This window comes from Eubalaena glacialis, unplaced genomic scaffold, assembly GCF_028564815.1.
Source record: "Eubalaena glacialis isolate mEubGla1 unplaced genomic scaffold, mEubGla1.1.hap2.+ XY H_3, whole genome shotgun sequence".
NCBI lineage: Eukaryota > Metazoa > Chordata > Mammalia > Artiodactyla > Balaenidae > Eubalaena > Eubalaena glacialis.
Genome location: NW_026871157.1, coordinates 1,379,059 through 1,401,609, shown reverse-complemented (window position 1 = coordinate 1,401,609; position 22,551 = coordinate 1,379,059). Strand labels below are relative to the sequence as shown.

The window sequence follows — 22,551 nt, the reverse complement described above, 5'->3', positions numbered from 1 at the left end:
GAGTTGGAGGCCCTGACTGGGCAGGAGGTGAAAGGCCTCAGAGTATTTTCTAGAAGACGTTTCAGGGAATGAAGAAGCTTCACACCTAGAAAACCAGTTCTCCCAGCCTTGTGTGACATCACCAGGAGCCAATAAAAAACTTTCACTTGAGTTTACTGGTTCATGTTGTCACCTACAAATTGGCACTTGCCATCTACCTCTACGAGGATTAAATCATGACCCTCTGCAGCTGCTGATTTTAAACACCACCTGAAAGGAGTTCAGGGTGGAGATCAGAAATGAGGCCCTCTGTGCTCTGGGAAAAACTGGCAGAATAGGTCTTCAGGTAGTTAGATATTTTCAGCACAAGATTTTAAGAGCTCAGTTCTTGTATCTCCTCATATCTAGAAAAGCACTAAATCCTTCACGGTGACCTCTGCTCCTCGTGACTAGCAGAAACCTTCATAAGACTAGCAGAAATCTTCTGCAAAAAATATGTGCTCAATTGCATGTACTGCCCTTTCACCAAAATCATGTATATACTGACCTTCCCCCTAGTTCTTTGGAGCAGTTTCTCAGAGCTACCTGAGATGATGTCTCCCGGGGTATAGTCCTCATTTTGTCCCATTAAAAACCTAACTCTCACACTGTGCATTTTTTTTTCCAGTTGACAGTGTCTAAATTGATTAAACCCAGAAATTGCTAGACAGATCGTGTAGTGATATGCTGTCCCCCAAACTGCTCTTTTTATGAGAGAGAGCCCATTCTCTGATGTGCACTGATCCAGACTTTTATCAGCTCTCTTAGTCTCAACACATTTGCTCTGAGGCTGTGGTAGTATTGGTTGGAGGAGGATTTGAGTCCTCAGGCAGGTGAGAAGCTAGGTCTCAGAGTAAACAATAAGGATTTCGCTTGTGAAGCGAAAAACCAAGGCTTTAGGCAGACCGCGGCTGCCACCTGTCGGCGGCAACTGGTGTTGACTCCTGTGGCAGAGTGAGTCGCACGCCCCCTGGTGGAGGTCAGTCCCAGCTGGACCCAGCTCACGCTGTCGCTCCGTATTCACCAGCAATGCTGCAGGCAGAAAGGACTTTTCTTTAAACGTAACAGATGAGAATGCAAATAGGGAGACACACGCATCTAGTAGTTTACATTATCTTTGGACCACGTTCACTTGCCACTTAAATGAGACTTCCTTTTGTAATGTTTCATGTTCTGTGATCAGAAAGTCGTGATCACGTGTTCAGATTAGGGCCTAACTTGAAACTTCTGGCCATTGGAGGCTGGGAAGGTATGCAAAGCCATCCTGATGAGTTGGAGGATCAGGGACACCAGAAAAAGCCAACCTGTCACAGTAGCTGTTTGCTCAAACTATATCCCTTCAACATTGTTCAAAGGGACGTCATTAGAAATGCATTCGTTTGGTTTTAAGATACTGCCCTCCGTTGACAAACCATGGAAATCTCTGGAAATGTTAACGTGTGCATCATTTATATAACAAACATATTCATCAGATTACTTATCAGAATTTCACTCCGCATGTATTAAACAACTGCTCTAAGACGCCCTGTGCTTGGCACTCAGGTGTGAGGAAACTGTGGTCCCGACCTTCAAGTAACTTACAGTCTTGTCCGGGAGGGAGATGAAGCGACTAAGTGACCAAGACAGAACAAGGAGGTGCCATGTTACCGGACCAAATTGCCGTCGAACGTGGAGGCAGAGATGGTTGAGTCTGAGCGTGGTTCTTGGGTGATGCTTGGACCAGTGCTTCTCAAAGTGCGGTTCCCAACCAGCAGCATCAGAAGCACCAGGGAACGTGTTAGAGAAGCGAATTCTTGGGCTTGACTCAGACTGTGTTTTCACAATTCCTCTAGGTGATGCCTGCCAAAGCTTAAGAACCACTGCTTCAAAGAGAAGGTGATGTGGGCTGGAAAGAGGCCTCAAAAGACACATAGGACTTTTATAATTAAGGTAAGAGGACATTTATCATCCTCATCTCTTACATTTGTATCGTGATTTACACCCTATTATCTCAGCTGACCTTTACAACAACAGGACTAGAGACAGAGAAGGAAGCAGAGAAAGCTTAGGTTTCAAAGAAAATATCAATAAAATTGGGTATGTCATCACTCTGACATGTGACCTGAATCAAGTCCCTTATCCTTTCAGAAACTGCTTTCTCATCTGTAAACAGTTACAGGAATATTCTCTTTGGAGACTTTTGGTGAGGATTAGATGTAATAGATATAATACAGAGTTGTTACTCACTAAAAAGGCAATCTCTATATATTATTTTTAGAAGCCCCTATTGCCAGTGAGAAAACCCAAGCTTGATGGTGGATGTGAGCCTGCCTCTTAGGTTCCTGACTAACTTCTGGGCTGGTTTCCTTACCCCATAGTTTTCACGACAGCTGGGGCCTCTGCAAAGGCCTTCTCACTATTTATAGATTTGTCAGCATTTCTGGGTTTATCATATGTGGAACTATAGAGAGCTCCACTGCTTCAGTGAAAATGGCAGCCACTGAGGCAGGGCTGGAAGAGAAGTAATGGTATATTGAGAAGTATCAAGAAGGCTGAGTTTCACATAAGCACAAGGGAACATCTCACTTTCTCCCTCAGTCAAACTGGACACTTTTAGGGAATAGGTATTCATAAGCTTTCCTCTGTTTTTCAAGTCTTAATTACAAAAATAAGCAGCTTTGTATAGTCTGGATCCATTGGACGGAGACTTGAACTCTATGAATTTATTAAGTTTTTTTGTTTATATATATATCATATAAATAAGGTGGGTGAGGGGCTGTTACTAGAATGCAGAGGGTAGAGGCCAAGGCTAAACATTGTATAATGCATAGAAAATCTTCTTCACTCCAACAAAAAAGAATAATCTATTCCAAAATGTCAGTAGTGCCAAAGTTGAGAAAACCTGTGCTAAAGTGTATCACCATCACCTCAAACTCAACATATCAAAACTCAAGGCCAGTTTACCCGTTTATCTGTATCTACAGTTGTTTTCCCCATTGTCCTCTTAACTCTTTCATTTATTCATTCATTTTAAACTTAACACAAATAAGGCCTTACTATATACCATGTATTATGTTAGATACTAGAGATGTGATGATAAATAAGACATATCTAACATCTGCCTTGAAGGATTTTATAGGTCAGTGGGAGCCACCAACTGTAAACGTACAATTAGCATGGGATATTAAAATTCTGATGGAGGGAAGTGACATAAAGATGGACTGACTCTGCCTGAGATGACATAGGAGTTTGATCTTGAAAGATGAGTAGCATATTGCGAAGCCAAAAAAGGGAGGGACTATACACCAGATGGAAGCAATAGGGTAAAGTCTGGAAAGGATAAATCATCTTTCAGGAAAATAGAACTGTTTAGTAGGGCTGGGACAAGACAGACTAGGTGACAAAAGGTTTAGAAGATGTTTTGAGTAAGCAAAGTGGTGGTCAGGTTAAGAAGAACTTTGTATGTAATGGCAAAGCTCTGGTATTGGTTATCTAGCTCAGATTACCCCAAAACTTTGCAATTTGAAACAACAATAAACATTGATTATCTTACACAGTTTCTTTGGGTCAGGAATTCAGGAGTCAAGAAATTTGTTTGGGATCAGGATTTTTCATGAGGTTGTGATCAAGGGCAGCAGTCGTCTAAACGATTCACTAAGGTAGGAGGATCCATTTCTAGTCACTCCCTATTCTCTCCCCATCCCACCCTCCAACCCCTGATGTCAACTAATCTACTTTCTGTCTCTATGGAATTGACTACTTTGGAGATTTTTATTAATGGAATCATACTATATGTGGTTTTTTGAGCCTGGATTTTATCACCAACTACAATATTTTTCAGGTTCTGCATTCCTTAGTATGGCTGATGAATATTCCATTGTGTTGTTATATCACATTTTGTTTATCTATTTATCAGGCAATGGATCTTGGCCATTTTTAAGCCTATTTTAGGACTCAACAATGTTCTTTGCATATACTGGTTGTTCAGCATTCATCAAAGTACAAATACTAAACTGAAGAGAAAGGTAACTTAGAGATACCAAACATGACGATTTTATCTTTTTGCTTGGCCTCACTTTAGTGAAGGGAAGAATGAGTATGTGGCCTTGAGAAAGAAGAGGTTTGGAACGCGTGAGGCCTATTCTATCTCCGTAGAAGGGGGTCTGAGGATCTAATTATAGCTAAAGTGTTAATGCTTGAATGCTTGGCTCCTATAACATGTAGCAACGAGCATTGTGTGGATGGTTTCCAGTACCATGGTTGGACCAGCTGGAGCATAGAGTCCTGGCAGACCTCCTAGAGAGTCCTTCATACACACAGATGTTGACTGCTGGAAAACAGCTGCTCCTTCCCATAGCCTTCTCTTCCTTCCCCTCTTTCACCCTGAGGAAACATGCTCTCCTGAGGCCTGGTCTTGGAGAGGGGAGGGCAGGCAAGTCACTACTGGTTCAATGACTCCCCAAAAGTGCGCTTTGACACACTGGCATCTGGTGCACACAGTAGGTGCTCACTTAATTTCTTTTGCATGAACAGTGTAGAATATTTGTGTAGGGACTAGCTACATCAAAAGAGTTGAGACGTCCCTCTGAGATGGAGTCTCCACTTGGCAGGAAATGGTACTGGGAGTGTGGAGGAGGATCTGTCTGGGTGGGACTCCCCAGGGTGCTGATAAAACTCTATCCTGACAGATTCCTCCCCCATGAACAAGATGATTCTACCTTTCCTCTATCTTTCTTCAATTTTCCTCTACCTTTCCTCTAACTTATGTGTCCTTTGCTGAGGACAGTGGGAAGATCTTGGTTCGCCTAGTAGTTTTAACATTGAGGTAGATTTCAGAGAAAAGAAACCCTAGCATTTCCATGAGAAGATGTTGGACAGATTTCTAACAGCATCAGGGAGAACTATGTCTGGAGCTTTATGGAAGCAGGTCCTACACCCAGTCTTATTGCAGGTCAGAGATCATGAAGAAGCAATGAAGTGAATCTCTGTCATGGGCCACATGGCAGATCTTTGCTGTCTCAGGCTTCTCCCCTCCTGCCACCAGGTAACACTACCTGTCTCCATCATTACTCAGTTGATGGATCACATCAAGTGGAGTAAAGCTTATCTTCAACAATACATCCCCATGGGTTTTCTCACAGTTCATTCCACGGATCACCATTGAGTGAAATCTTGTATTGTGTAGTTTGTATGATCAAGGCACTGCATACGCTAAATATGCTTTCCTAACCCTCTCTCCTGCTTCCCAACAGACCCCACACTACCAAGAGGGCTGGAGACTTTTACATCACACCTGCACACACAGCATGTTTTGAATGGCAGGCCAAATCCATGCCAACTGATCACTTCTACTAATTACTCAAGAAGGAAACTCAAGATGGACTCTGAGCACACAGTCTATTTTATTTTGGTAAATGACAATCATCAATTCTTCTTTGACTCTGTCATCCATCAGCTCTTCCTACCAAGACAGTTGGACAGGTTCCATAAACATTTAGAATACATAAGCTCTTTGACCCAGTAATTCCACTTCTAGACCAGTACTTCTCAAACTATCTGGTGAAAGACCAGATTTTAAAAAATGTTCAATGTGTCATTAATCTCTGAACATGGATGTCATATCCATGTCAAATCGATATAAACCTCTCAATTTTCTATTTATCTCATCAAAACCCAGTAACATCTAATTCAGAGACCAGCATCAATCTGCAGACCATTCTTTTAGTACCACTGCTCTGAACAACCTTATTTGATAAACATACTGTCATGTGAACACAAAGACATAAGTATCATAGAACTGTCTGTAACACCAAAATACTGGAAGCAATAAATGTTCAGCAATAGAAGACCAGAAAAATACCTTATGGTACACTCTTATAAGGCAGTACTAAGCCACAATTTAAAAGGAAAAATATACACTCTAAGAAATACTAAGTGAAAAGAATAAAATGTAGAGCAGTACTGTAAACTATGCTTCTCTATGGTAAAAGCAATTAATGGCTTAAATATACAAACTGAAAACTTCTAAGTTGTGGCAGAGACTGCTACCAAATCCCTTCTCCCTTTCTTCCACAATTAATTACAGTTCTGTTTTTCATGCCAGTGTCTTCAGTGAGGAATAATTGAGTTTCCAGAACGAATGTTTTTAATTAACCACTGGTTTCACTATCATCACTTTATTAAGATGTCTACTAAGGGACTTCCCTGGTGGCGCAGTGGTTAAGAATCCGCCTCTCAATGCAGGGAACATGGGTTCCAGCCTTAGTCCAGGAAGATCCCACATGCCACGGAGCAACTAAGCCCATGTGCCACAGCTACTAAGCCTGTGCTCTAGAGCCCGCAAGCCTCAACTACTGAGCCAGTGTGCTACAACTACTGAAGCCTGTGCACTTAGAGCACATGCTCCACAACAGGAGAAGCCACCCTAATGAGAAGCCCACACACCACAGCAAAGAGTAGCCCTCGCTCGCCTCAACTAGAGAAAGCCTGCCCACAGCAACGACGACCCAACGCAGCCCCCCAAAAAAGATGTCTGCTAAGGAGAAGATAAAAAGACTCTTTACTATTTTCATTAACTTTTGATCCTGTCAACATAACACTGTCAAAGGGCATAGAATCTCAATTACTAATGCTACGGAAAAAAATCTACATTTACTTGTCATCAACAATCAGGGAACAGAGGAATGAATTTCTGCTAGAGAACAGATTATCAACAGAGATGAGTTTTTACTGCACCTCATATTCTTCTTAATATATCCCCTCATGGAATGATCTAGAGTTTAGATATATGTGTCTCTTGGCTTCAGCAACACAATTACAAATATCCTCCTATAAATTTATCATGGTAATAAAACAGTGACACAACTAAAATTTTCCTTGGCAAACTTGCACAGTCATTTTGTCTATATTAAGTAAGGCTATGGAACACCATTTTGTTCACTTCCTTAGAAACAAATATTTCAAATAATTCACTGTACAGGGTTACTTGGAAACTATATTTAAGGAAGGAAGATATATGGGAAGTTTGTTTGTTTTTTCCTTCTGAAGGAATTTAATTTTTTTTGTTCTGAGATAATGCCTAGGCATTCTCAGGTAAATTTCATATTAAGCCTCTTCAAAATTCATGTTGTTGTTTGTGGATAGAGGGTGCTATAGACAGTGGTGGAGGAACTACAGGGAGTAGAAAGCCCAATAATGTTTTATTTGGGAAAATTATGTAAAGAGTAATAAGGAGTAGATATCCTAATTTTCTGACCCTGAGCAGAAAGTAAGATTAAGTTAATTTCTGTATTAATAATTATGTTAATGTAAAAATATCATGAAAATTGATTCCATTGTGATTTCTTCCAAAAAACAGAAAAGGAATCTCAAAAAATCCAGTAGAAATGGGAATTGTTTTTATATTAAAGGTCTGTCTCCTAACTGTATTCTTGTCATATAGTAATTATGAGAAATATACCATTTTTAATCATTCATTTTAAGATTTACAGTAATGGCAATTGACAGATATTCTAAAGGATTGTAACTTAGCTGTAACCATTTAAATAAATAGTTAAGAACTAGAAGACACTTTAAAAACTCAGTCCACCTCAGGATTCAAATACTATCTAAATTTTAGAAGTGAAATATTGAAGTCAGTATTTGTAATAAATAATTGTAAAAGACAAACTAATGCAACCACCATTAAAACTACATAGCCATGGATATATAATAAGTATCAACAGCAAATTAACACATCAAAACTATTCACTGGGAATGTAAAAATGCTCAGATATTGAAAAGAAAGTGTGGTAAGTAGGCTTCTTAAATGTCCCCAGTGTTTCCCACTTCCTTGTATAAATACAAGCATATTTATTTATACCCTTGTATAATTCCCTCCTTCAATGTACAGATTGTTATACCGTGAATCATCTGCAGTTAAGACGACATTTTTCAGATTCTGCCAAAACAAGCCTTCCGCCTGAGGGTTGTCAGGCCACTGGAGGATGGATCTCTTGCAGATCCTTTGCCGCAGCCTCAAATACTGCGAGTGCTACAACACTGGCTCCAGCAGAATAAAGACAATCACATCCATATTCTCAACTATTAGGCTCTGCAAGGCCAAGTAGAATGCTGTTTTAAAGTTCCAGTTTTTGGCATACTTTTTGGTTAAAACAAATATTGTTTTCCTGCTTTGGTTGTTGCTCTGCATGAGGTTGTCGATGATGGTGAGTCCCGGGTCCCAATCCCTTTCCTCTAAACAGAGGAGCACATTTTTAAAAAAAATTTATTTAATTTTTAAATTTATTTTTGGCTGTACTGGGTCTTGGTTGCTGCGTGCAGACTTTTCTCTAGTTGCAGCGAACAGGGACTACTCTTCGTTGCGGTGCGTGGGCTTCTCACTGCGGTGGCTTCTCTTGTTGCGGAGCACGGGCTCTAGGCGCGCGGGCTTCAGTAGTTGTGGCACTCGGGCTCGGTAGTTGTGGCTCCCGGGCTCTAGAGCGCAGGCTCAGTAGTTGTGGCGCACGGGCTTAGTTGCTCTGCGGCATGTGGGATCTTCCCGGACCAGGGCTCGAACCCGTGTCCCCTGCATTGGCAGGCGGATTCTTAACCACTGTGCCACCAGGGAAGCCCCAGAGGAGCACATTTTTGTCCTCACTCTCTTCCAGGTGGAAGCGCAGCTCATTACTCACCCAGTCCGTGACAGAGGCATCTTTAGTGTCATAAGAAACGTAAGCATCGTAGAAAGTCTGGGATGTGGAAAGAAACCTGTAGCCTTAGCTAAGCTCACATGATACAGAAACCAAGCAACCCAGTAAAACCAATGATGAACCAGGGCAGCCAGCATAACTGAGATGGTGACAAAAAAGGTGAAGAAACATATTATTGCTGCAATGGTATCTGAAACACAAGTTGTGTGCTCTAGACTCACAATACTCTTGCCTTGCTGATCCCCAGGACTGGAGCAAATGACATTTGTCAATCTGGGAATTGTGACGTTCAGATATCCATTCTCGAAAATCTCCGATGTCACAGGTGTGGGAGGCATGCAGTCTTAGCCAGAGGTAACTCCTGGTGGAGACAGTACATCTCTCGCAAAAAGCGAAGTCACTCAAGGGCTTTGCCCCCTTGACTTGGAATGCACTCTTTTTCCCAGGACTGAGGGATGTAAAAGAGATCAGCAAAGCTATCTCAAGCCAGGAGACCTCAGGGAACTGAGAGTCCTGATTGTTCCTTATGGCAGGGGGCTGTGTGTGTGCCTGGTTAAGGGAAGATAATGTTCAAGGATAGTTGTTGTAAACTTATTGACGTCCATGGTGGTGACTGAACTGAAACGATAAGCAATTCTATGGGTCCATTGTCTAATAATGAGCTCCTCTTCTGTCTATATAAGATTCAGTAAATTCTAAATAAAGTGCCTTGCAACCATCAGTTGTCTAGGTCGTTCTGATCCCATACTCAAGGTGCTATTCAGTCCCTTGCCCCTCTCTGTCGGGACCTGGAAGACCCTCTGCAGTGGCTGGACCATCGCACACAGGTACAGTCAAAAGGGTTTCTACCTAGTTCTAAAATGGCTAACTTGGTGGTGGTCTTAGTTTCAAACGTGGACTTGTTGATCATCTTGAGCTGGTTGGAACTTAAATCGAGGTGTGTCAGACTGCTGGATTTGGAAAGAAAGCTGAATGGCAGGTGGGAAATCCTGTTCTGACTCAGTAGCAGTGTCTCAAGAGAAGATGTGAATTTTGATAGGCTGTTAATTAAAAAGAACAAGCCGTTCTTCCATATAAGTGATAACACACAGTATCTGTATTTCTCTCTCAGACTTATTTCACTAACACAGTATTCTCTATGTCCATCCACATTGTTGCAAATGACATTATTTCATTCTCTTTTTATGGCTGAGTAATATTCCATTAAATATATGTACCACATCTTCTTTATCCATTCATCTGTTTTTTTGTTGTTGTTGTTCTGGTTTTTTTTTTCACATCTTTATTGGAGTATAAATGCTTTACAATGTTGTGTTAGTTTCTACTGTACAACAAAGTGAATCAGCTATATGTATACATATATCCCCATATCCCCCACCTCTTGAGTCTCCTTCCCACCCTCACTATCCCATCCCTCGAAGTAGTCACAAAGCACCAAGCTGATCCTCCTGTGCTATGCAGCAACTTCCCACTAGCAATCTATTTTACATTTGGTAGTGTATATATGTCAATGCTACTCTCTCACTTCATCCCAGCTTCCCCTCCCACCCCGTGCCCTCAAGTCCATTCTCTATGTCTGCGTCTTTATTCTTGCCCTGCTGCTAGGCTCGTCAGTACTGCTTTTTTAAATTCTATGTATATTCGTTAACATACAGTATTTGTTTTTCTCTTTCTGACTCACTTCACCCTGTATGACAGACTCTAGGTCCATCCACCTCACTACTAATAACTCAATTTCATTCCTTTTTATTGCTGAGTAATAGTCCATTGTATATATGTGCCACATCTTCTTTATCCATTCATCTGTTGACGGACATTTAGGTTGCTTCAATGTCCTGACTGTTATAAATAGAGCTGCAATGAACATTGTGGTACATGACTCTTTTTGAATTACGGTTTTCTCAGGGATAGTGGGATTGCTGGGTTATATGGTAGTTCTATTCTTAGTTTTTTAAGGAACCGCCATACTTTTCTCCATAGTGGCAGTATCAATTTACATTCCCACCAACAGTGCAAGAGGGTTCCCTTTTCTCCACACCCTCTCCAGCATTTATTGTTTGTAGATTTTTTGTTGATGGCCATTCTGACCAGTGTGAGGTGATACCTCACCGTAATTTTGATTTGCATTTCTCTAATGATTGGTGATGTTGAGCATATTTTCATGTATTTTTTGGCAATCTGTATGTCTTCTTCAGAGAAATGTCTATTTAGGTCTTCCACCCCTTTTTTGGATTGGGTTGTCTGTTTTTGTGATATTGAGCTGCATGAGCTGCTATATATTTTGGAGATCAATCTTTTGTCAGTTGCTTCATTTGCAAATATATTCTCCCATTCTGAGGGTTGTCTTTTCTTCTTGTTTATGGTTTCCTTTGCTGTGCAAGAGCTTTTGTTTCATTAGATCCCATTTGTTTATTTTTGTTTTTATTTCCATTACTCTAGGAGGTGGGTCAAAAAGGATCTTGCTGTGATTTATGTCAGAGAGTGTTCTGCCTATGTTTTCCTCTAAGTTTTATAGTGTCTGGCCTTACGTTTAGGTCTTTAATCCATTTTGAGTTTATTTTTGTGTATGGCGTTAGGGAATGTTCTAATTTCATACTTTTACATGTACCTGTCCAATTTTCCCAGCACCACTTATTGAAGAGGCTGTCTTTTCTCCACTATATATGCTTGCCTCCTTTATCAGAGATAAGGTGACATTGTTCCATTGATCTTTATTTCTGTTTTGTGCCAGTACCATACTGTCTTGATTACTGTATCTTTGTAGTATAGTCTGAAGTCTGGGAGTCGATTCCTCCAGCTCCATTTTTTCCCCTCAAGACTGCTTTGGCTATTCGGGGTCTTTTGTGTCTCCATACAGATTTTAAGATGATTTGTTGTAGTTCCGTAAAAAATGTCATTGGTAATTTGATAGGGATTGCATTGAATCTGTAGATTGCTTTGGGTGGTATAGTCATTTTCACAATATTGATTCTTCCAGTCCAGGACCATGTTATATCTCTCATGTGTTCATGTTATCTTTGATTTCTTATCAGTATTTCATAGTTTTCTGAGTACAGGTCTTTGGCCTCCTTGGGTAGGTTTATTCCTAGGTAGTTCGTTCTTTTTATTGCAATGGTAAATGGGATTGTTTCCTTAATTTCTCTTTCTGATCTTTCATTGTTAGTGTATATGAATGCCAGAGATTTCTGTGCATTAATTTTGTATCCTGCAACCTTATCAAAGTCACTGATTAGTTCTAGTAGTTTTCTGGTTACATCTTTAGGATATTCTATATATAATATCATGTCATTTGCAAAGAGTGACAGTTTTACTTCTTCTTTTCCAATTTGTATTTCTTTTATTTCTTTTTCTTCTCTGATTGCTGTGGCTAAGACTTCCAAAACTATGTTGAATAATAGTGGTGGGAGTGGACATCCTTGTCTCATTCCTTATCTTAGAGGAAATGCTTTCAGTTTTCACTATTGGGAGTGATGTTTGCTGTGGGTTTGTCATATATGGCATTGACTATGTTAAGGTAGATTCCCTCTATGCCCACTTTCTGGAGAGTTTTTATCATAAATGGGTGTTGAATTTTGTCAAAAGCTTTTCTGCATCTATTGAGATAATCATATGGTTTTTCTCCTTCAATTTGTTAATATGGTGTATCACATTGATTGATTTGCATATACTGAAGAATCCTTGCATCCCTGGGGTAAATCCCACTTGATCATGGTGTATGATCCTTTTAATGTGTTGTTGGATTCTCTTTGCTATATTTTTTTTGAGGATTTCTGCATCTATGTTCATCAGGAATATTGATCTATAATTTTCTTTTTTTGTGATATCTTTGTCTGGTTTTGGTATCAGGGTGATGGCCTAGTAGAACGAGTTTGGGAGTGTTCCTCCCTCTGAAATTTTTTGGAAGAGTTTGAGAAGGATAGGTGTTAAGTCTTCTCTAAACGTTTGATAGAAGTCACATCTGAAGCCATCTGGTCCTGGACTTTTGTTTGTTGGAAGATTTTTAATTACAGTTTCAATTTTATTACCTGTGATTGGTCTGTTTATATTTTCTAATTATTCCTGGTTCAATCTTGGAATGTTGTACTTTTCCAAGAATTTGTCCATTTCTTCCAGGTTGTCCATTTTATTGGCATATATTTGCTTGTAGTAGTCTCTTATGATCTTTTGTATTTCTGCAGTGTCAGTTGTAATCTCTCCTTTGTCATTTCTGATTTTATTGATTTGAGTCCTCTCCCTTTTTTTCTTGATGAGTGCCTAAAGGTTTATCAATTTTGTCTATCTTTTCAAAGAACCAGCTTTTAGTTTTATTGATCTTTGTTATTGTTTTCTTTGTTTCTATTTCCTTTATTTCCGCTCTGATCTTTATGATTTCTTTCCTTCTGCTAACTTTGGGTTTTGTTTGTTCTTCTCTCTCTAGTTCCTTTAGGTGCAAGTTTAGATTGTTTATTTGAGATTTTTCTTGTTTCTTGAGGTGAGCTTGAATTGCTAGGAACTTCCCTCTTAGTACTGCTTTTTCTGTGTCCCAGAAGTTTTGGATCATTGTGTTTTCATTGTCATTTGTTTCTAGGTATTTTTTGATTTCCTCTTTGATTTCCTCAGTGATCTCTTGATTATTTAGCAGTGCACTGTTTAGCTTCCATGTATTCGTGTTTTTTACTGTTTTTTTTTTTTTTCCTGTAATTGATTCCTAATCTCATAGCATTGTGGTCAGAAAAGATACTTGATACAATTTCAATTTTCTTAAATCTTCCAAGGCTTGATTTGTGACCCAAGAAGTGATCTATTATGGAGAACATTCTGAGTGAACTTGAGAAGAAAGTGTATTCTTCCACTTTTGGGTGGAATATCCTAAAAATATCAATTAAGTCTTTCTGGTCTATTGTGTCATGTAAACCTTGTGTTTCCTTATTTATTTTCTGTCTGGATGATCTATTGGCGTAAGTGGAATCTTAAAGTCCCCACTATTGTTGTGTTGCTGTTGATTTCTCCTTTTATGGCTGTTAGCATTTGCCTTATGTATTGAGGTGCTCCTATGTTGGGTGCATAAATATTTATAACTTCTATGTTTTCTTCTTGGATTGATCCCTTGATCATTATGTAGTGTCCTTCCTTATCTATTGTAACAGTCTTTATTTTAAAGTCCATTTTAACTGATATGAGTATTGCTACTCCAGCTTTCTTGTGATTTCCATTTTCATGGAATATCTTTTTCCGTCTCCTCACTTTCAATCTGTATGTGTCCCTAAGTTTGAAGTGAGTCTCCGGTAGACAGCATATATACAGGTCTTGTTTTTTATCCATTCAGCCATTCTGTGTCTTTTGGTGGAGCATTTAATCCATTTACATTTAAGGTAATTATCGATATGTATGTTCCTATTCCCAATTTCTTAATTGGTTTGGGTTTGTTATGGTAGGTCTTTTCCTTCTCTTGTGTTTCCTGCCTAGAAGCATTTGTTGTAAAGCTGGTTTGGTGGTGCTGAATTCTCATTGCTTTTGCTTGTCTGTAAAAGTTTTAATTTCTCCATCAAATCTGAATGAGATCCTTGCTTGGTAGAGTAACCTTGGTTGTAGGTTTTTCCCTTTTATCACTTTAAATATGTCCTGCCACACCCTGCTGGCTTGCAGAGTTTCTGCTGAAAGATCAGCTGTTAACCTTATGGGGATTCCCTTGTATGCTATTTGTTGCTTTTCCCTTGCTGCTTTTAATATTTTTTCTTTTTATTTAATTTTTGATAGTTTGATTAATATGTGTCTCAGCATGTTTCTCTTTCGGTTTATCCTGTATGGGACTCTCTGTGCTTCCTGAACTTGATTGGCTATTTCCTTTTCCATTTTAGGGAAGTTTTTGACTATAATCTCTTCAAATATTTTCTCAGACCCTTTCTTTTTCTCTTCCTCCTCTGGGACACCTATAATTTGAATGCTGGTGTGATTAATTTTGTCCCAGAGGTCTCTGAGACTCTCCTCATTTCTTTCTTTCTTCTTTCTTTATTCTTCTCTGAATGAGTTATTTCCACTATTTTATCTTCTAGGGCACTTATCTGTCTTCTGCCTCAGTTATTCTGCTATTGATTCCTTCTAGAGTATTTTATTTTATTTTTAAAAATTAATTTATTTTTATTTATTTATTTATTTTATGGCTGTGTTGGGTCTTCGTTTCTGTGCGAGGGCTTTCTCTAGTTGTGGCAAGTGGGGGCCACTCTTCATCGCGGTGCGCGGGCCTCTCACTATCGCGGCCTCTCTTGTTGCGGAGCACAGGCTCCAAACGCACAGGCTCAGTAATTGTGGCTCACAGGCCCAGTTGCTCCGCGGCATGTGGGATCTTCCCAGACCAGGGCTCGAACCCGTGTCCCCTGCATTGGCAGGCAGACTCTTAACCACTGTGCCACCAGGGAAGCCCCCCTTCTAGAGTATTTTTAATTTCAGTTAATGTGCTGTTCATCACTGTTTGTTTGCTCTTTAGTTCTTCTAAATCCTTGTTAAATGTTTCTTGTATTTTCTCCATTCTGTTTCTGAGATTTGGATCATCTTTACTATCATTACTCTGAATTCTTTTTCAGGTGGGTTGCTGATTTCACCTTCATTTATTTTGTCTTGCAGTTTTTTACCTTGCTCCTTCGTCTGTAACATACTTTTTGTCATTTCATTTTTTCTTTTTATGGGTGAGGCTGTATTCCTGTCTTACTGGTTGTTTGGCCTGAGGCATCCAGCACTGGAGTTTGCAGGCATTTGGACAGAGCCGGGTCTTTGTGCCAAGAGGAAGACCTCTGGGAGGCCTCACTCTGATTAATATTCCCTGGGGTCTGAGGTTCTCTGTTAGTCCAGTGGTTTGGACTTGGAGCTCCCACTACAGGGGCTCAGGCCTGACCTCCAGCCTGGGAGCCAAGATCCCACAAGCTATGTGATGTGGCCAAAAAAAAGAAAAGAAAAGAAAAGTAGGAGCAGTATGATAACAAAGAATAAAACACAAAATAAAATTAGAAAGATAAAAAATATATTAGGAAAAATAAAAATATAATTGAAACAACTGCAATAGGTAAAACAAAACCAGAACCAAAGAAAGAAAAAAAAGGGGGGGGGGGCCAGGGAACAAGCCAAAAGGCACAGAACAATAACAAAGTATAAAGAATAAAGTAAAATTAGAAAATAAGATTTATTAGAAAAAATAAAAATGTAAATGAATCAACAACAAGGTAAAAGAGAACCCCAATCTAAAAGAGGAGAAAAGAAAAAGCCTTGACTATGAGGGGCTGAGTTTAGGTGGGGGTGGAACTTAGGTGGGGTGGGGTTTAGGGTGGGGTGGGACCTAGTTGGGTGGGGGTGACATTTTAGCATGGGGCAGGGCTTAGGACCCAGGCAGCCGGAAAAGGATCTGGGAGTGGGGCCTAGATGGGATGACATTCAAGTGTGAGGCAGGGCCTCTGCTTAGGACCTGCATGGAAGAGGAGAGGCCAGCACATGGAAAGGAGGGCTTGTGGAGTGGTGTTCCAGTGTTTGGAGGTAGGGCCCTGGGTGGGGTGTGTGGGTGGGGTTTAAGCCCAGCACGTTGTAGGGGGTCTCTGAGTGTAGAGGTAGGGCCCTGGGTGGGGTGCAGGGGCGGGGCTTGGGCTCTGAGTGGCAGGAGGGAGGCTCCGAGGGCAGAGGATTAGGCCCAGCAGCCCAACAGGCTCCCCAGTGCTAAGTGGACAGAGACAGTGCCAGCTGCATTCCCTTCTTCTCCTCTGCGTACCCCCTCCCCCAGGGTCTCCCCCATCCCCGCTGGACCCCGAACCACAGGTGGGTCCCGCTGGGTGTAGGAACTCCTCCCCTCCCCCAGCCGCCCCTCAGCAGGTGCCAGTCCCGGAGGTCCAGCCTTTACTTGTGCTCCCCCTTCCCTCCCTCCCTCTACCTCAGGACCCTCATGGCTAGAGGGGGCCTAGGTGGGCAGAGGATCAGGCCTGGGATCTCCATAGGCTCCCGGGCAGGGGAAACCTGGCCACGCTCCCTTCTGATCCTCTGCCCTCCCAATGGTCCCCCAATTTACCCCTTTGGGTGTGGGATCCCTTCCCCTCCTCCAGCTGCCCCTCAGGGGCACTAGTCCCATCCCATCTTCACTTCCTCTTTCCCCTCACTCCCTCCCCATGCCCTACCCAGTAGCTGGGGTTTCCTCCCATCCCCTTAGGTGTCTGTGGTCCCCCACCGGCTCCTGGTAGGTGCCCTAGTTGTGCAGAGACATGAATTCCGCATCCTCCTAGTCTGCCATCTTGACTCCTCCTCCTCCATTCATCTGTTGATAGACACTTAGGTTACTTTCATGTCTTGGCTATTGTAAACAATGCTACTGTGAATACTGGGGTGCATATATCTTTCCAAATTAGGGGTTTTGTTTTCTTTGGAAAAATATCCAGCAGTGGGATTGCTGGATCATATGGTAGCTATATTTTTAGTTTTTTGAAGAACCTTCACCCTGTTTTCCATAATGGCTGTACCAATTTACATTCCCACCAACAGTGTAGGAGGGTTCCCTTTCTCCATATCCTTGCCAACTCTTGTTGTTTGTTGTCATTTTGATGATAGCCATTCTGACAGGTGTAAATATTTTCTCCCATTTAGCAGTTTTTTGTTTTTAAATGCATGCTTCCTTTGCTGTGCAAAAGCTTTTATGTTTAATTAGATCCCATTTGTTTATTTTTGCTTCTGTTTCTTTTGCCTTAGGAAACAGATAAAAAAAATAGTGCTATAATTTACGTCAAAGAGTGTTCTGCCTATGTTCTCTTCTATAATTTTTACTGTTTCAGGTCTTATATTTAGGTCTTTAATCCATTTTGACTTTATTTTTGTATAGTGTGAGAGAATGTTCTAATTTCATTGATTTACATATAGCTGTCCAGTTTTCCCAGCACATCTTGTTGAAGAGACTGTCTTTTCTCCATTGTATATTCTTGCCTCCTTTGTTGAAGACTAATTGTCCATAAGTATATGGATATATTTTTGGGCTTTCTAGCCTGTTCTATTGATCTAGTGTCTGTTTATGTGCCGGTACCATACTGTTTTGATGACTGTGACTTTGTAGTATAGTCTGAAGTCAGGGAGAGTGATACCTCCAGGTTTGTTCCCTTTTCTTAAAATTGCTTTGGCAATTTGGGTTTTTTTGTAGTTCCATTTAAATTTTAGAATTATTTGTTGGATATACTGAAGGTTGTTAAAGGTGATCCTGAGACATTTAAAAATGTGCCCATACCTTTTTTCTTTAGCACTCCATAAAAGTTCGGGGTGGTTTACTTGAAGAAATTCTTAATGTCTTTCTGTAAGAAATTAATTATCCTGGGGACATGTTTCTCAATTAATTCTCTGATAAAGTATAAATGCTGTTGTGGCTTGAATTTAAAATTTTCAGCTGAGTTAAATTTTAAATAAGCCCTACACAATGTGTTACTGCTGCTATTATGAAATAGTGTGCATTATAACTGAGATCTAGAACTCCTAAGTCAGGTAATTCATTAAAAGCATTATTGGCACCAACGTCTAATTCAAATATTTTTATGAGACAGCTGAAACTTCAGTTCCATATTACACTTGATAATTGGCATATAAAGACAGATTTAAGCAGGCAATGTAATGAAAACCTTCAAACTACTTTTGCCCAATAAAGAAAATAATGTTTAACCTTAATTCTAAGGCTTTTCCATAAGATATACATTGTGGTTTATGGGGAAGTAGTCTTATTGTGGTTTATGGGAAAATAGTCCCTTATAGGGACTTCCCTGTTGGCGCAGTGGTTAAGAATCTGCCTGCCAATGCAGGGGACACAGGTTCAAGCCCTGGTCTGGGAAGATCCCACATACCGCTGAGCAACTGACCCTGTGTGCCACAACAACTAAGCCTGCACTCTAGAGCCCATGAGCCACAAATACTGAGCCCTTGTTCCACAGCTATTGAAGCCCACATGCCTAGAGCCTGTTCTCTTCAAGAAGAGAAGCCACCACAATGAGAAGTCCATGCACCGCAATGAAGAGTTGCCTCTGCTGTTCACAACTAGAGAAAGCCCGTGCTCAGCGACAAAGACCCAATGCAGCCAAAAGTAAGTAAGTAAACAAATAAATAAATAAATGAGAGTTTTATAATAAAAATTTAAATGTGGGTCAAACTCAGCATGCTAAAAATGAGCGTAGTTTAAGGATATGACTTTGGAAAAAAAGAGACATTTGTATATTTTTGCCTGATATAATTTACCAAGGGTAGTATTTTGTTTTCTTGCAAGTAAATAATTTTCAGGTTAAGAAAATGTTGGGAAAAGATCAAATCGATTTGCTTAATAAAATTAAGGCTCAAGCTGATCATCCTTAATTTGCGGAACTCCTTTTGGGGGTGGAAATCCTCTTTTTTAAGTTTCTGGAACACATAATCTCTTAAGTGCAAAGCCTGGAGAGACAAAAGCTAAGAGAAGTTTTTTGAAATATTCATATATTTCCATCCTTATATAGTTCAAAGATAACTCAGGTGTTTCTAAGGCAGGTAGTCCCATTAAAAACGGCCCAGAGCTATTTCTTGCCGCAAAAAAGTTGAATTCCAGATTCAACACTTTCAGAAGAGGCTTATTGTCAAACTAGGTTGTAGGAATTTCCAAAGCAATGTGTTAAGTAGTGAAGTTGGGTCAGGGTTTAAACATAAAAGGATGGACCAGGGTTTGAAAGCCACGAGGATGTACATGAATTGAAGAGCCTCCTTCACAAGGAACATGGAAATGGTACATTGAAACACCTGGACAGTTCCCACTTAAATCTAGTACTCTTCAATTTCTCAATCCCTCGAAGTCTTCTTGACTGATGTTTTAGATCTTTTTTTGGTAAGACAAAATTCACTTAAGGAGTTTGGCAGGTTTGATGGCATGTAGAAAGTGTACTGAAAGAGATTAATAGTGCCATCAAATTTGTAAGCTTTTCAAATGTTTCACCTTCCACTTTACACACATTGCCAAAATAGCGGTTCCACCCCAAACAGAAACTTTCCAAGTTCATAAATCCCAAAGCATTGTTTTTAGTTCAACAGATTATATCGTTTTGAATTAGACTAAGTTTTCTCAAAGACCCTGGCAAACCAGTGCAGTTTTTTGTATTACTGGTTAGGTTAAGGAATACTCTATCTGTAATACCATGCTGTTTTTATTTGTATCATGTAGAATTATTTTCATTCTGGTGTTATAGATTGACATTTTTGTTTTGATTTGTTTTACTAAGATTCTGCAGCCCTTGAAATGATTCATTCATTACGTATGTAATGAAATTATCAGACATATCTAGTTCTGTTACATGTTGGCCCATTCTTTGGGAAGATTCTTGCAGTTGACATTGTTGCACTCTCAGTAATAGAGACGTTTCTGTTTATAATTGAAAGGATAGCTTTTAGAACAATTTGCTTCAGCGAAGAATTCACATAAACCAGAGATTACCAGAAAAAGGCAGAAGCAAAGACTGAAAGGTCATGTTTTCCTAAGGAAAATAAAAATGGAAGAACATGATTGGCGTAGCAATATTCCACAGACATTGTGTGATTAAATAGTGTTTTACCATATTTTGTGTGACTTTTGCATTGTGAATTCTTTTAACAATTAAATCACATCATCTTACTTTCAGAATGATTTTAATTTTAATTTTTCACTATGTTCAGCTTACTGGTCCTAAAAGAAGTTGAAGATGAAACTATCCGAGATTATGATGGAAAGCCTTGGAATTACTTGTAGGGGCATTAATCAAGATGCCCCACATCAAAAATGAACCTGAGGCTCAATTATGACTGTGGCTCATACTAGATTGATAATATAGCAAGTGCTGTATTTAGAGCATCAACCTACTGCTGTAACTCCTGATGAAATTTGATTAGTCCCCAAGGAGAGTTCACATCTTGCTTGTATTATGGTAGTATCCAAGATTTCCAAGCCAGAGTAATTTTCAGCTTATCTACAAAATTGTACTACTCAGGGTTCTCCTGGGAAACATACCCCAAAAAATGTGTGTATGTACATAGAAAGAGACTTATTTTAAGAAATTGGCTCACATGATGGTGGAGGCTGAGTGAGAGGAAAATTTGACGGAGGAGGCCAGCAGACTGGGGACTCAGGAAAGAATGCAATTCAAGTCCAGTAGTAGTCTGCTGAAGAAGCCAAAAGACCAATTTTGCAGTATAAGTCTAAAGGCCATATGTTGGAAAACTTCTGCTTGAGGGAGGTCAAACTTTAATTCTATTCAGGCCTTCAACTAATTTGATGAGGCCCACTCATACAGAAGACAATCTGCTTCACTCAAAGTCCACAGATTTAAATGTAAATCTCATCCAGAAACAGTGTCATAGAAATATCCAGATAATGTTTTACCAAGTATCTGGGTATTGAGGGCCAACCAAGTGGACACATAAAATTAACTATCTTTTCTCCCATAATATAGCGTAATCACAGGAGTCATATTGGAGAAAATGTCATTGGGGGTAATCTTAAAAATTTTCCTTCCACACAGGGTAAAGTGGGGTCTTCTTTTAGTAAAAGTTAGACATTGAGCAGCAGCACCTACATAGTGCTATATTTGAAAATAATAGAAGTAACTGAAAATACCTGGAAGTTTTGTTCCACTATAATATTCATGTCATAAGAAGCTGGCTTTTCTTTTCATTCTTAAAAATTGGGCAAAATTATTAATCCTTTGAATAATTAACAATTGAATAAATATCTTTTATAACATAGCAAGGTTATGACAGTGACTATTAGTTCACTAACCCTAAATTTTAGGAAAATTTAAAAAGAAGGTACTTACCCGGTTTGGCAACAGTGAGGCTGTGAATTGAGCTTTACTGAAAAATCTAGTTTAGTAAATGTTTGTTAATAGAACCAATGACATAAAATTTTGAGGGTTCTCTTCACCATAATCCTTGGTGAAACCAACTATATTGACCTGTTTATTATGTCATATAATTATTAAAAGTAATAAGTTTAACTTTCTACTTATTAAGGAATAGTCACAGAAAGTGAGACACTCTACTAAATGTTAACGAGAATACATTAAAATATAAAACAACATATCTTGCCTATAGAAGTTAAAAATTTTAGCCAACAAATTTGTATTAATTGCAATGTTTGTAGGATAAAGGACATGAATAGTAGTCATTCCACAAACAATTTTTAAAGTTCTGTCTACATTTGAAGTTCTCTTTTTTTGGTATATAGGATTTTAAACTGAGGTTGCATTGTATAATGGTTTTGGTTAGAAATAGGATTTGGAATCAGACATACGGGCTCAAATTCCAGTTCTGCAATGCATTATGCACCTGAAAGTTTGTTTCTTTACCTGAACATGTAGATAATTATAGAAACTCCTCTTGTTGCTGAGTGTCAAACTGAATAAGTAAATGTTTATGAAGCACTAACACAGAATCTGGCACCATTTTTTAGTATTAACATCAGCAGCCCACTTTCCAGTCAAAATAGACACAGGAGAATATGATATCTATTACTGCAGAAGGATAGAAAAAGTTTTGTGAGATATAACAATGACTGACCCTAAAAAATGGAGATCTATGAACTGTTTAACAAAGAATTTAGAGTAATCTTAGTTTTGTGAACAACAAAAAACACATAGACAACTAAATAAATAAAGAAAACAATACATGAACAAAACAAGAAGTTCAACAAAGAAGTGTAACCATAAAATAAAAACAAACAAACATCTTTGGCCTGAAGAAAACAATGAATTAATTGAAGAATGCAGTAGAAAACTTGAAGAAAAGACTTAACTAGCATAAAAAAAGAATCAGTGACCTAGTAGGTAATCATTTGAAATTGTCCAGCCAGAGGAATAAAAAAAGGGGGAAAAAAAAAAAGAAAAAGAGTGAAGAAAGC

The 22,551-nt window shown here is 39.4% G+C and overlaps 1 pseudogene; it reads right to left on the bottom strand.

The window, feature by feature from the left end:
* Positions 1-7,852: 7,852 nt before the first annotated feature.
* On the bottom strand, positions 7,853-19,684 carry LOC133083019 (toll-like receptor 8; annotated as a pseudogene).
* Positions 19,685-22,551: the final 2,867 nt, after the last annotated feature.